The 15,571-nt window shown below is 45.3% G+C and overlaps 1 long non-coding RNA gene across 2 annotated transcripts; it reads right to left on the bottom strand.

Moving 5' to 3' along the window:
• Positions 1 to 291: 291 nt before the first annotated feature.
• LOC148183687 (uncharacterized) lies at positions 292 to 12,049 on the bottom strand. 2 transcript variants are annotated; one of them, XR_015773386.1, is made up of 4 exons: positions 11,942 to 12,049; positions 10,471 to 10,549; positions 969 to 1,246; positions 292 to 856 (listed from the first exon to the last, which is right to left on the bottom strand). It is a non-coding gene; the product is annotated as an uncharacterized LOC148183687 (long non-coding RNA). The 2 variants fall into 2 exon arrangements; XR_015773387.1 differs by lacking the exons at positions 292 to 856; positions 969 to 1,246 and adding an exon at positions 3,497 to 3,867.
• Positions 12,050 to 15,571: the final 3,522 nt, after the last annotated feature.

The raw sequence follows: 15,571 nt of genomic DNA, 5'->3' as shown, positions 1-15,571 counted from the left end.
TAAGGATCATACAGGTTCACTGCAGTTTCCCAGGTTTAACATGATGACTTATCTACCAAAATAGTTATTCTCTCACAAAGTTCAAAACACACGGAATTCCTCATCAAACTCAGCAGTTGTTTTAAAACTGGTCCTATATTCACAGTCAGAACCTGCAAAGAAAGAAGAAAAAACCTACCTGACACATGTCTTCTTTCTTTAGCCTCTGATCTCGAGTCAGAGGAAGCTGTCAACACAACTGCACTTGGGAATAAGTCCCTAGCAAGGCTAGGGAAAGCATTTGTGTGTTAATAGTACATAATTTACCCTCATCACAACCTCTGTGCCAAAGCCACCTCCCCTGCACGTGGCTGGCCGTGCCTGCTGCATGGGCAGTGCTGACACTGGAGGGTGGCTCCTGCTCTGCTTCCTAAAACCACAGGACTCCAAGACCAAGGGACATTTAGAAGGGCACACAGGTAGCACTGCAGGGTCCCAAAACTTGGCACACAGGTAGCACTGCAGGGTCCCAAAGTCTCTGGAGCGCACCATCAAGTTTGTGGCATTTTCCACCATGACATTAAGATGTTCTTCTCTGTAGTGAGGCAGAGTACTGGCATGGACAAATGACAGAAATGTCTCCAAAGCAGGCACCATCCACCTTTCATTCTCAAGCTGGCAGTCTTTCCATCCCTGCTTGTGAGAGGCAGGCATGCCTACAGTCACCCTTAAGCCCCCACTCGGCAATCTGACTTCAGAACTTTCCAGAAGTTGTAAAACATCCTCTTGCAGGCCCCTTGGCTAATGCGCTTGTAGAGAAGGGAAGTTGGATTGGAGCTGTCTCCTGCCACAGAGCAGTCGTCAGAGCTTCAAACAACTGAAAGGTGAGAAGAAAAGGGATTCACATTTAAAAATACCAAGTCACTTCGGCTACTACTAGCCTATTGATTCCTAAATCAAAAAACTCAACTAAATAAACTGGGACTTACTGAATTAAAGCAGAACACGAAGTTCTGTGCTCTGAAGCGGAGTGAGAGCTGCTTTCTGCCTTACAGCCAATGCAGGAGCTGCCAATAGCTTTGCACCTGCCTGACTTGTGCTATCTCAAGAAGCAAAGCACTAGTGTCCCTCGTTTGCATGTCCATCTCTGTTAATTGGTGACAAGCACGACCAGTCGCCCCAGCAGCCCCTCCGAGGTGCAGAGCACAATGGTGTTCCCACAACACCACTGTTATTCTGGGAGTCAGCCTCGATGGGAAGCAGAAACCTGTACCAAGAAAACCTGCAATTGGTAAAGCAGATTTTTTCTGCCCTGTTTGATTCCAGCCACAGGGTGCTATGGAACAGCAGCTCTTTGTATTGCAAGTATCTTTTAGGCTGCTTCCTTCTCACTGAGTATATTCCACAGAGCTGTTCTTTGCAGTCAAAAACACAGACAAACATGGATTACAATGAAAATATTTGAATGGGCTTTGATGAGGCTGTGGAACTAGAAAACACCATCATAACAGCTGGGATCCCTGCACTGAAAGGACACACTGTTAACTGAAGTAAATATGTTGCTATGAATTTCTGACTTAATTGACAGAACATTTTATAGTGTGAACTTCAAAATCTCATTAGGAATGAATCAGAACATGGCTATGTGCCTGTAACATTTTCAATGCCAACATATAGTCAGGCCTGCTTGGAGTTGATATCATTTCTTGATCAAGCAGCTGAGAGATTCCAATGTAATTCAGTGCAATCAATTATAATGCTTCATGCCAATACGTAAAACTAAATTGGATTAACAGAAATACCATCACGAAATTGTGGTCTGACAGACAAATCCCAGCATTTTTAGTGGCTCTTAGTTCACAGCCATTCCTGACATGCCTAAGCTAAAGAAATATAGGCATTTTCCTGCTAACATTGAGATGTGAGGTGCCCGAGAGGCCAGCTAGGCTGCACAGGAGGATCTCTGTGTGATTGAAGGGCTCTGTCAGTAACTCCTTCTGCTCCACGAGGACACTACATTTTGGCACTTGACTACATTACCCCTGTCATACTCATTCTTATTATGGAGGTACGACTTAATTCTCGTCAGCTTCAGAGATAATATTACAAAACTAAGCATAATTAAAATATCTTCCAGACATTTAATGCCTGCCTGTTCCTGCTCAGTGTGTGGCCACACATTGCTGACAGAGCAGCACCCATAAATCTCCCAGCCGAGGCACAGCCACTGCTGACTGCCCAAACTCCCAGCTCAGCTCCTTGCCCTGGCAAAGGCAGGCTGGGCTGTTGGGATGCACAGCACGGCAGCCTTCTGGGGAGCACACTTCACCCCTGGACCAGCCTGCTCTCCTCAGGAAAATGTGGTCTCCTGAGCCAGGAGAAACTTGGAAAGCTGGAGTTTGGAGGGACTACCTTTACAGAAGTAAATTAACTGGGAACACCTAGCACTAGCACCCTCATCTGAAAGTTAGTTACCAGTTGTTTCAATAAGATGACTGATGAGGGTCTGGTGAATCTTTTGTGAGAGATTTAGGAGGTAAAAAATTCCATTTTATATGGTTGGTTGCCTCTTTCAGTCAAAGATGTGTCTTAAGAAATTACTGAATTGTTTGAAACAAACTCAAACTGTCCACCACTTTCTCAGGACCACTGCTTAACTAATTTATTACATTTGGAGAAATGACCTTTTGATGCTTGGGAGACCTGTGAGCTGCCACAGTCTCACTGATGCAGTACCCCAAGAAAGCAGGACTGAGGGCAACAGCAGCAACATGCCAGACACCTCTGCTTTCCCACTGCCAGGCTGGAGCTGCACAGGTCACACAACCCTGGCTGGATCTCAAAGTGACCCCCAAAAGCCAAGGGTGAAAAAACATCAGTTCATATAGCCGGGTTTATTCATTCACTGTTTCCTTCTGAGCTAAAGGGATGCCTGGGAGCTGAGGCAATCCCTTAATATCTGCTTAGCCCACAAGTACACAAATTAAAATATCTGACAGACTGCTAATGAGCTGATGTTGGAATGACTGGGTAGTCTGTTATCATTTGGCCATTCACAGTTTCCTCACAGCCCATCTGCGAGCCTAGCCAGGCGCAGCTACAGCCTTCCTCCATTTACACCTTTTGCCATTATCGGCCTTTGGGAAAGGCCTTTAGCAATTAAAGTTTGTATCAAACATATTGTCATCTTTCCCACCCTGTTACTAGCCCCTCTGTGCTACTACAAAAGGTTTGCTTAACAGAAGGCTGGAGCCGTAGCTATTTTGTACACACTTCTGTACCTGAGCCCCATGTTTGTGCTCCAGCCTGGCAGCTTAGCTCACATACCGCATCAGATGCTCAACACTGCCCTGGCAGCTCACAGCTCTCTTCCTGGGCAAAACCCACCAAACTAAATCCTAACACATCTGGGCTACTTTGTGAAAGACTTCCTGGTATTAACCGAAGGTTATATACATATACTCTTTTGTTTTGAGGTCAAAAAAGAGAGAACCACAAGATAATCGGTTTGGGCTATTGGAAAGGAAGTGTCTTGCCTGCAGGCAGTGCAGGTCCCAAAGGACTAGGATTGCTGGGAGGACAGATGCAAACTGAGGACAAGTGCTGTATGCTCCTACTTGCTCTGCTGAAGTACCAATACCCCAAGGAGAGCCAGCACATGAGGAAATGCGCAGGGCAGAACTTCTGCAGAGGCACATGTGCCACTGCAAGTGTGTACACATCAGCTGTCTCATGCACATCCATCAGCTGGGAGGCAAAACTCTGTGAGTAAGTGGGCCCAGTGCCTTCAACCAGCCGCATCTTAAAAATTCCCAGTTCGTAAGAAGATCTGCATTGACTGTGGTTTTCCGCAGGCACTGCAGTCCTCAGGGTTGTAATTCTGTCCACCTAAATAAGGTGAAAAAAGGAAAGTAAACAGATTGAGTGTTATATGGCAGTTCTGTGTGGTGGCAACTTGTCTGGCTTCTTTGATTAATGACTTTCCTCACACAATCACACCAGGCAAATAAAGCACAAAAACAGTAGATCAATCCCTGATGAAACAAGTCCTTTTTTTCCTCTTCAGCTTAGAAAGTCAGTCGTAGTGGTGGAAGGTGCTTCCAGGCAGCTCGAACTTGCATGAGAGGCAGAGAAGTGCAGACATCCCTGACCTTGTTTGGCAGCATTACAAAAGGTCCTATTTTCAGATGGAGGATCTGATCTCAAAATATCCTCTAGTGTAATGAGTACAAACAAGGCTTTCATCTGTCTGTCTCAGCCATGTGTCTATTTGCTTTCTCTGGTTTTTACTGCAGGGAACAGCCTTGTGATGGTTGCAGAAAGCAGAAGAGAGCTGAGCAGCGTCACACCTCTGCACCAGCGCGGTACCAGCGTCACTGGATCAAAACCACAAACCAAAGTGCTCTGCTCAGCCACGGTGCAGCAAGAACCAAACCACTGCCAGCTCTTCTGTGCACCTCCAGCTGTCTGCCTGGTTCATGAGGCTCAGGCATAGCCCTAACAGGAGAGGAGAGTCTGTAACATTGCTCCAACCTGGGAATATACAGGCTGTGGCCAGCAAAGTTCATGGAGGGACATGAGGGCAAATTTCCTGATATCACAAAGAGCTGCTTAGAGAGCCAAAGCAGGGTTCACTGCTTTGGCACCTCCTCTAGCTTGCCTGAGTACCACCCAGCACGCCCGTGGCAGTGCCAGAGCTGCCAGCACGGAGCATGCAGCACAGTGGAAGGCTGGTGGCACTGCTGGTGGCACTGCTGGTGGCACTGCTGGTGGCGCTGCTGGTGGCGCTGCTGGTGGCGCTGCCGGTGGCCAGCACGGTGCTGCCCATAGCCAGGCTCTGCTGGGGGCCACCAGCGGATTGCTGAGGCAAAAACAGCCAGTCACAGCGGGCTGGGAAAGGCTGAGGCCCCCAGGAGGAGCAGGCAGTTTCCATCACCTAGAGATGTACCTCTGCTGGGCCATGGTGAGCCACCCTGGAGGTGCACAGCCTCTGCTCCACACCTCGGCACCCCCAAACCAAGACACCCCACCAGCCGTTCAGAGCTGGTGCCTTCAACACAGCCAAGACAAGGGGCTTGGCAAGGAGCTGGGCAGGCAGACCAGTGAGCAGGTGATCCACAGAACCTCCTGGAAATATTTTGTGTCCTCAGCACTCAACAGGGAAACCTCAACAAGCACAAAACATTCGTTCCTTATAAGAACACACTGCAATATTCACCTTCCTTGTGATAAATAGATTATAGGATTTTTCCCTGTCTTCTTTTCTCCCCCCATTATCATTTAACCAGTTCTTAAATTACAAGTTACTAAGACTCCATTCGAGTGTTGCAGTTTTCATGTTGTGAATCTTGGGTTAAACAATTCTTTCTCAAATAAATACTCCTTTTTCAGTTTCTACTGATGCTTTTGTTGTTCACAGTAATCAAGTTCCCAGCTGGCTAACCTCTCACCTAACACAACGTCTTCATCTTTCATTTGAACAAAATTTATCATCCATAAGCAAAGACAGAAAATGTGTGAATGTCTAAAGCTTATGTAAATTAAGAGGCTCTGCACGCTGGTCCTAAAAATAGTAGATAATAACAAGCATTTCTTCAGCATACTATAATTATGGGCCTGCTGTCATGTCTTTCATTGTCTATAAGGTCACCGTTGTATTATACAAAATTTACAGTATATTATCAGTTAAAAACACAATAATTAGCAAGCCCATGTCTTCCAGCTTCAGCACCAGTGATGAATGTTCACAAAAAGGAGGAAAAAAAAGGCATGTTGTTTACTTTATGTGGACAATACACACTTAAATTTAATCATCACTGTCTGCTATCCAGCGGGTGATATTCCTTTGCTATTATAATACTATTTGCCAACATCAGACTACACCCTTGGGGTGAATTTGTCCTTAATGAAGGGACAAGGAGCCAAATCTCTCAGTATCGTATCACTGACATACACTTAGACATATTTCTTTAAACTTTATAATGCTGTATGGCTTACTCTAAGATAATGTCTGAGTGAACGTCTCAGGCATTATTTTGAGCACTATAATAAACCTTTAAACTTTCCAATTTTTCAACTCACAAATTATGTGTATTGAGATAATCTCTCCCATAATGTGAGTCTTTTTTTTTGCTTTCCTGAAAAATGGAATTTGAAGAAAGATGAGGGAAATTGCACCCAGACCACAAGTGCCACAGCTTCTAGCAAAGGCCCTCAAGAGGTTGCTCAGTTTCCACATTGTCCCATCCAGCCACTTTAGATTTTTCTGGTTGTAGTGGCCAGCCAGCAGGTGTGGCTGTTCCACCCTCACCAGCCACCATATTGCCTGTGGTCATTCACAAAAGACATCATCTAAAAAAAAATCCTACCAAGAAATCAGAACTGGTGGTCTTTACTCCTCAATGACCAGAAAAAAAAAACTTGGAAAAAGTTTATAATTTTCAGTGGAAAAAAAGAAGAGGACAGAAAGCTCTCTGTTAGAAATGAGCAAATAAAGCGTTTCCAGACTGTGTATCTTTTGACTGCTGTTAAGTACCATTAAATAGGAAACACCAAAATGTTTCATTTCAACTTTTTCAGCAAACAAACAAGGTCCAGCAAATTCACAATCAGGAACTGACCAAAACATTATCCAGTGTAATTAGAATTTTGCTATGGATGGAAGAATTTGCTAATTCCACTCACATCCTTTGCCCTGAACCCCTCTGCAGCCACTGTGGCAGGGATTACAAGTGCTGTGGGGAGCCAGCAGCTGCCAGGAGAGCCAGAAGAGGCCGAGCTCCAGCAGGCACTAACACTATCTTTCATGTCGTGCCAGTGAACCCAAGGCCCAGCTTGTAACAACACTGCCTCTGATTTCTAGGCCTGCCCTAAATTGCCTTTCTCCTGCCATATGTCACCCTCCCCAGGTCATGCTCTGATGGGCTGAGCTGAACTGGAGCTGGCAGAGCCCAGCACCAGCACAGGATGGGAGAGGATCCCTGCAGAGCCCTTGGGCACCAGCTGACGGGGCACTCACATCCCCAATAACACAAACCACATTCGGACCACTTTAGGAAGAGTGTGGTCACTGAGACCTCGACCTGGCAGGAGCCTGAAGAAAAAAAAAAGGTTTGCAACCAAGTGTTTTGTAAGTCTTGCCAGCAAGATTTGTGGTGAAGCCAGCACCCAATAGCCCACAGAGCTGGGATGTGATGTAGAACAGCCAGGCAGCATCACATCAGTACTGAAAAAGCATGCACCCTGCACAGACTTTGGGCTGGCACTGAGGCTCAGTGCAATGCTTAAGGACAGAGCAGGTCATACACAGGAACCTCATCCAAAACTGGCCTAAGTCTCACCAATAGCCTTCACACAGAAAACACCTTGTTAAAGCAAAAAAATAGACTGGATAGGAAAATGCATAGTCTTAAGATTCTTTGAGAATTTCCTCAGTTGCTGATGTCCCATAGGAGAAATTATTTAAAGGACCAGTCTGCCTGTGCAGCTCTTGGTGCTTCAGATGGTACAGCCTGCATGTAGAACCCAGTCTGAGCAGACAGAGCACCTCCTGAACCTCTTTCACCCAGTCCTACCACAAATGCCTGCTCAGGAAGTGCCAGGCTCTGCAAGCAAAGGCACAACACCACCAGTGCCTTCTGGGACCCCACCAACACCAGGAAGAGTCTGCTTTGGTGCAGCCATAGACATAAGGATCTGGAGGTTTACATAAATCCTAGCCATGTGGATTTTCTCAGCTGATACCACAAGCACTCCCACCACATGCAACAGGCACCAGCACCATTACTCCAAACCTCATTAGCATTGCAGTATGTAGTACACACTCACCCCAAACACAAGCTCTCCCTGCTCCTTCCCTGTGCCAGGTAGTAAGTGATCAGAGAGGTACAAATCTTGTGATTCAAAGATATGGGTGGTCCTCCAGGTTCTGTCTATGCTCATTCTCCAGCCTTCATGTTTTCATGAGGCTATTCCTGCTGAGAAGGGAAGGCTTTGCCAGATGTGGTCCCCAACATACTCCCCAAAAGTTTTCTGGCTGCTTGCTGACAAAGGCACTTATTAAATAGCTGCTTCAATCTGAAAGCCAGTGATTGTTAATACAAAGAGGGGAAGTGAATCATCCAAAAGAGTAGTAAAAAACTGAACAAAAGTAGAGTGAGCTTCATTGGCCATTTTGTAAATGGAGTCCAGCCTCAGCCCCCTTAATATGAAGCAGATTTGTGTCATTCTGCTCTATGAAAGGACATGCAGCATGACCAGAGCAACAGGCATGGGCAGGGACCCCCAAGCACAGAACTGGTGGGAAGCTGGGAATCCTGTCCACCTCCTGACAGGGGTGAGTCTGCTGTAGCAGTGTGGCTTCAGCAGAAAGCCACACACAAGTTCGGGAGATCAATCTGTCCACTTTGGGTATTTCAGAACAGGAGGTGTGATGTCTTTGACACAAAGCTGCAAGTTCAGCATGGAAACATGAAACCCTCAAATAGGTCTTTTCTTTAGCATTATCTCACAAACACTTCAGCCTGCCTAGCTTTACATGAAAATAAAAGCCTGTGCAGTTAAGCAGAAAGCACTGTTTGGTACAGAGTGTATTTTAAGGCCAAACTTTAAGGAGACAATGGCAGACACTGTGAAACCCCTGGCAAGAACCTTGCCATGTCCTCCAGCCCAGATTCCCTTTTCCTCTGATGGGATCATTCAAGATGGTCTCAGCCCAGGTGAGTACCAGACTCAAAGGCATTACCTGGAGTCAGGACAGGCTGCCCAAGGAGCGTTGCTTCAGAAGCAAGCTCAACACTGGAGGAGAGTCAAATGAGCATGCTGTACCCATGACAGCTGCTGGCTGGAGATCCCTCCCTGACACCCTTCCCCAGAGGACTGCATGGATAAACACCCTCTACTTGAACAAGACCAATGACAGCAAAATGGCTTGGTTGTCTCTAAAAAAAATCTAATAATGTGCATCAAGGGAGAGACCCATGGTCTGACAGATTTTTTTCCCCCAGAGCGAGACATAAAAACACATTTCAGTAGTAAGGAAGACACAGTTTGAAGTGCATCCCTAGTTAATTATATTAAAGAGTAATAATTTAATAAACTATTAAATTTTAGAACTCCGTCCTTAAAGTATTAAGCATTTTGTGACTGTGGTGCAGTTAAACCACACTCTGAAAAATGCTTTGACTTGCTTTATAGGGAGGTAACGGGTCCTAATGAAATAAGGTATTCTACACAAAACTTACTCTACACAGTCCTCTATTATTCAACAAAAACCACAACACATCCTTTAGATTTAGCACAGTATTTGCTTGAAAAATCTGACATTTACAGCCAGTGTTTGTGTGTGAACAGGCAGCACTGCTGATCAGCAGGTGCTCAGGAAGGTTCTGTGTACCATGGGAGAGCAGGGAACTCACTGCTGCTTTTAAGAACAGAGGTTCCATTCCTGGCACAAATACAGAGGATAGTTTAAGAACTCCAGTGGCTGACAAGACACTGGATTATGGACTTCTCTGTAGCCCAGAGCCATGGAGAGAAACTGCTTTGATGCAGCTCTGGTAAACAGCAAAAGCCAAGTGGGAAGGTTCTTATGAAAAATGAAGGAGGAAAGAGCTGAGTTTATTACTAAGGATTTTCCCACTCTTATCATTTAGCCAATTAAGGTATTTATTTAACACTTGAAATTAACAAAACATTTTGTTTGAATATAGGAACATTTTAAAACCCCCTTTCTCACCTACCAATCCACTGCAGCACAGATGCCAGGCACCGAGGGTGAGGCCATATCCCAGCTCTGAGAGCCAGAGGCTCGGCAGGGAGCCGTGGCAGGAGCTGGGGAGGGCTCGGTGCCACCGTGCCCTGCGGCACCTGTGGTGGCACTGGCAGGGCTGGCAGGGCCCGTGGGCTGGACACAGCCCCACTGCTGCCTGTGCTGGCCAGGAGGATCCAGAGCCCTTCCCTCTGCCACAGCACCTGGGGCTCTGCTCCAGCACCAGCCTCCAGCTCCTCCTCAACACTCGCTCCTCTCCACGGGCTCAGCATCTCTCATCCTATTCCTCCTGTCACGTGTTCCTGCTTTCTCTACTACATACACTTGTTCTTACAAAACCAAAGAGAAATGAAGCAAAGGGCAGCAAACTGAAAGCAGATAGCAAAGATGTCTGAATTCAAAAAAGAGCAGCCTTTTTCATTTTTACTTTTTTGCTTCCCACACCCCTCACACTCCCAGTACAGCACCATTCCCCAGCCAACCTGCTTGAGTCCACACCATACCAAGCACAGAGCCCAGACAGTCTTGCAAACTACACACTGAAGTCACCCAGGGAGTTTTTGAGAGCAGGTGCTGGTGAAACAGAGCCATGACTTCAGTGAGAAACCCCAAATAGGTCAGAGTAACCATGCACCTGCCCATTTCTTTCCAATGAGGGGAGTCTGGAAAGGAAGATTGTATGCAGTTGTGCACAGTGAGGTGAGCTGAATCCCATCCTTTACCTAGTACTCGCCTGAGCAGGTCTGTGCACATCCAGCTACTCTGCAATGGTGTCTAAGACCAGCAGTAGCTGATCCATGCCTGCAGAAGACAAGGAGTGTCAGACTGGAGGACAGTAAATCTTACCTCTGTCATTCAAAAAGCAGAACAGACTCTGGCACGTTCAGAGCTTCCAGGTACTCAAGACACTCAGCTCACCTTCCCACTAGAGAAGCACTCAGCACTGCAGGTGCAGAGTGGTCAGCCCAAACAGGGCACCAGCAGCTGTGTGACCCTGCTGGACATCTCCCTTCCCTGCACAGTGTGTTGAACTGGACCTCCTCAAAGCATTGAAGCCAGGGCAAGGGACAAGGTTGTATTCAAAAGGACAAGAGTACCAGATGACAGTATCAGCAACTAGATTGAAACCTGCTGTTCTAGAACCGCTGAGTTTCTTATGATAAAAAAAAATACAAATGTGACTGAAGACTGACTGGTGACCTCAGTAACACAAGAGGGGTTAAATTGCTGTCAGTAAATTGGGAAAATGGGGCTCCACAGCCTCCTCCAAAAGCTTGGAGTCTGTCCTCTCTCTGAGCTCTGGCCCATCTCCATGCTAACAGGGTGCAGCCAAGGCAGGAGACAGCAGCCCCTTGCCTCCCTGGAGTACAGGGGACACACACCCCAAATCATTTCTCTTGCCTGGATGCTGCAGTTGCAACAGTTCTCTTGTAGCCACTACTCTGAAACTGTTAACCAGGCTTTGTCCATCCTTGGAAATGCAAGTTATTTTGAACAGTGGGGCCCAAGCCCCAGCAGCTCCTGAAAACACAAAGTCACCAAGCTGCTATTAAAAATATCCAGAGGGGCATTTGTGGACTGTGTGACCCAGCAGGGCTTTCGCATCTAGAAAACAGAAATGTTTTCTGTAGTTTAACAAGTTATTGAAAGGTCAATCCAAAAAGTATCAAGTAATAGAAGTATTCAGACATTTCTATTTCATCTCCTCTGTTGAGGGCAGTGTAGCTCAGCTTGTGGAGACTTACCTCAGGCTATAGCTCACCCTACAAACACTCATTCCTCGCTCGCTCTTGTTAGTTATGTACCACACTGTGCAACATCAGCTGAGGTATTTTAGAAATACAAGTTTAAAAAAGCATCTGGTCTTCTTTAGATGCTGGCAGAGAGAGTGCTTCCCACCCCTCCCAGCACTCAAGCAATAGATGAAGAACTCTCCATCAACTGTGCTTTGCAGCTGAAATGAGCAGACCATCCACAGGGGAGGGGAAATCATCTTTGTAGCTTAACACCATGCAGAGACAAGAGGCAATGCCTTCTAAAATGCACTTGCTCCACATGCCCAGCACGGCCCCATCCCCAAACACTAACAAAGCTGGAGGTGGTAACACTCTCAATTCTGTGTGGGCATCTACCAGTCACAGCATCTTTCCACCAGTACTGCACTCTAATTCATGCAAGGAAGGTAACATTTACCTGCAGAAAAAGAGGCAAAACAGGACTCTCCTAACACAGATCTAGCACTAGCAGCACATAGGAACTCCACAACAGTGAAGCAACTAGGTTTCTTGCCGGCTTCCTGTTCCACTCACATTTATTCTCCCCTGCCCTACAGTCCTGCTAGTTTTGAAGATGCTGGCACCTGAATGCAATTGTAGTTGATTACCTAAGCAGGATGAACAGTGCCTGCTATCACACCAGAGCAGGCTCACGACCTCAAAGATTTACAAATACACAGACCACCAGTGAAATCCTGATCCTTTCACTAAATAATACAGATTTCTTCTAAATCTGCTGGGGTTTTTATTCTTTTATCCTGCTTTCTTCCTTGAAATAAGGTACAGGATTCTGCATTTTGAATGGTGTCCACAGCAGAGGATATGGTGGCCCTTCTAAACACCAGCACACCCTGGATTTTAAAAATATTCCCACATCAAGGGAAGAAGCTGTGGGGAAAATACCACAATCAGCAAAATCCTGGTAGAAGCCAGTAAAAATACAATAAATGGCTCCCACGGGTGTCAAACCCAAGACCCCACAGTAGGAGGGAATGCCTCTCCCAGCAAAGGCACAGGAATGAGCAGGGCTCGGAGCCCCAAGACTGCAGCACTGGGCCGACAACCTCCCACAGAATAAACGGTGCTGTTTCTGACTCCTTTCCGTGTTTGTTGGGAAACATCAAAGCCAGTGGAATAGTAGGTGTCCCAAAATGTCTTAATTCAGAGAATTAGTGTTAACCGAGTCTGATTAGCTCCATTTATCTCTAATTAATTACCTTTACCTAATTAGACACCCTGTTTCCAGTAGACATGGAGTCAAGTAGACTAGATTATTAGTGTAGTCATTGTGCCTTTACAAAATCCTGAAATTAATGAAACGTGCAAAAGAATCCACGGCTTTAATTGCACAGGTGTTGCCTTATGGCAAAGCTTTATCATCTGATTACACCAAGGGATTATTAGTGACTTTTTATATAGAGGATGAGCCTGTGAAATGTACCTTAGCAACAGCTCATTAGTTTAGGGTTGTTACTGTATTATTTATTACATTCAGCCTTCCCCATTATCCAGATTGATTCATGGACCTATGTTTTCCTCCCCTCTGTGCAGGAAATAAATAAATAAGTGAAGGCTAGCTATTGCTGTCCAGCTGCAATATGAGGGGAAGGCAGAACGTATTCTCCAGCTACCAATATTCGCCCTTTAATATAAAGCTTTAAAGTTGATTTAAATAAAACTCCTTTTTTTTCCCTCCCTCAGAAAAGTAATCAATTCAAGCTTCTGTCAAACTGAAATGCTTCCTACATGCCATCCAAGCAGTTGGGGCCATCTTAAATCTTTTCAGATAAATAAAAATACATTACTGGATTGAAGAACTGAGTACAATATATTTAATCCAAAATAATTTTTCTGCTATAACTCATACTTTATGAAATCTATCAGAAATATTTTATTTTGATATTTCTCTTAACTGTTTGGTTGTTGGCTATTTCTTCAGCTTTGGACGAGTTTGCCAGGTAGAAAAACTGTCTGAATAATAGAATCAAGAGAAATAAAGCAAAGCTGCAGCCTCTGCATTAAGAACTGCTTTCCCCAAAGAGAAACTACTTGCTGTCAAGGTTGAGAAGGCTTGACCTTACTTTTCTGTGTGTTCCCCAGCAACATCCCACTGGACTTGCTAAATATCACAGTGCAACAGCCCTGGCACTGCCCCACGGAGAGGAGGCTTAACTGACCAACCAGCAATCCAGCAAATAAAAGCAGACAATAAACAAAATTATTTTCCAAAATCATGCAGAATACCAGATTCATTGAATACTATGTAAAACTTATTCACTTATTACTTAATATAAAATAAAAATGGGAAAAAATTTGGAGCAATTATTATGTTGGGTGTGACAACTGATTTGAGCAGCAATAACGACTATTTAATTACAAACATGGCTATACAATTTCTTATGTCTGCATTACAAAAAATTGAATATTCATCTCAAAACCAAGGCTCTAACAGACAGCAGTTTTGTAGTGTGTTCACATGGCAAACATGCAAATTGTGCCATCCTGCAATAAAAGCACTTGTGATGGCTTCTGGCTGCCTCTGCCAAATAGGGATTATTTGTATGGACATAAACTGTATAAAATAGATGTGATATTCACCTGCTTCATATAATTTTCGTATTGTTGCTCTTCCAAGACATTCCCTGGAAAAAATTAGCCACTGTGGTTTCTAATGGGCCAAAACCCCTGCCCTTGCTATGAGATCCTCACATGGGACCTCCAAGCACACCACATCCCACAATGCAAAGCAGCTATAGAGCCTCTGATCCACCAAAGAGGGACAGTGGCAAAGGGTGAGCCACATCCTCCAAACTGATGCCAAACACAACACATATGTTCACTTTATCAATCTAAAACTCTTCTTTAGTGTTACATCCCAACAGAGCCTTGATGGCCTTGAAGGGATTCCCTTCCCTTCTGCATCCCTGGTAGCCCCAAAAGGACATAAATGATCTCTCAGCCTTGATCCCTGGGGATATCAATCCAGCTGCCATCCTCTGAGCAGGCAGCATTGGACCTGAAAACATAGACATCCAGTTCTTCACCCACGGATCAGCACTTACCTGGAGAGCAGGAGCTCCAGGGTTAAAACTCCAGCAGCATGGATATTGAAGGTGGCAAGGGGGGGCAGCAAGTTATCCAAGAGCTGGTAGGTAGGAAGGCACAAGCAGGAGAGAATAGGAGACTCAATATCACCAAAAACCTCAGATGAGTTACATTAGACAGTGCCAGAGACAACATTGGAGGAATGCTCCAGCCCCAGATCCTCTACACATTCCCTCAGAGTCATAGATGCTCACTGCTTGGATAAGGCACGAGGCTACAGCCCAGCCTCTGCCAAGTATATGTACCCCAGAAATACCCACTGGCTGTGGGAAAAATAAAAATTACTTTTGAGGTGTTTGTATGGACTTTCAAGTAGGATCCCCACTTGCATCTTTATTTTGATTTGTGTTCATACCAAACCTTTCCTCCACACTCCCTGTTGACTGCCCATCGAATGCACTCAGATCCATGAATGTCATCTGTGCCTTTAGAGCAGCCACAGAGCCATGCCCAGGCTGCACCAGTGATGCTGGGAAAACATTTTCATTCTGAGCTGCAGAAATATCTCACACCAGTTTCAAGCACATCTTTGCAGAAAACTGTGCTAAACACTTTCTTAGGAACTAGTCTGAAATATATGAAAGAAATTCCCGTGGGATTGATGGTTCACAGTCCCTCTCTCCAATTCCTACTCAAAGAATTCTGTCCTCACTGTCAGTAATGAAAACAATCACACTGTAGACAAGAATTAAAGATGTTTATTATTTATTTGAAGAACACAAACAATTTTTCCAGTGGGAGGAAGAAAATTACATGAGAGATGTGCTGGTCACATCACTTATTAGGAGGCTGCCTAACAACCTGTGGGAAGAGTGAGACTGTGCCTTGAGAGGAAAAGGAGCACCAGAAGCACCTCATGAGCACACACACCCATGTCCCTGCAAAAAAACACTTCTAGAAGGTGAAGAAGCAGCTAAGGGCAGACCCCAAAATAACCTTTGCT

This window comes from Pseudopodoces humilis, chromosome 10, assembly GCF_049639895.1.
Source record: "Pseudopodoces humilis isolate 2021_Gansu_Grassland_sample_001 chromosome 10, ASM4963989v1, whole genome shotgun sequence".
In the NCBI taxonomy this organism is placed as follows: Eukaryota; Metazoa; Chordata; class Aves; order Passeriformes; family Paridae; genus Pseudopodoces; species Pseudopodoces humilis.
This window is presented reverse-complemented; position numbering and strand designations above follow the sequence as displayed.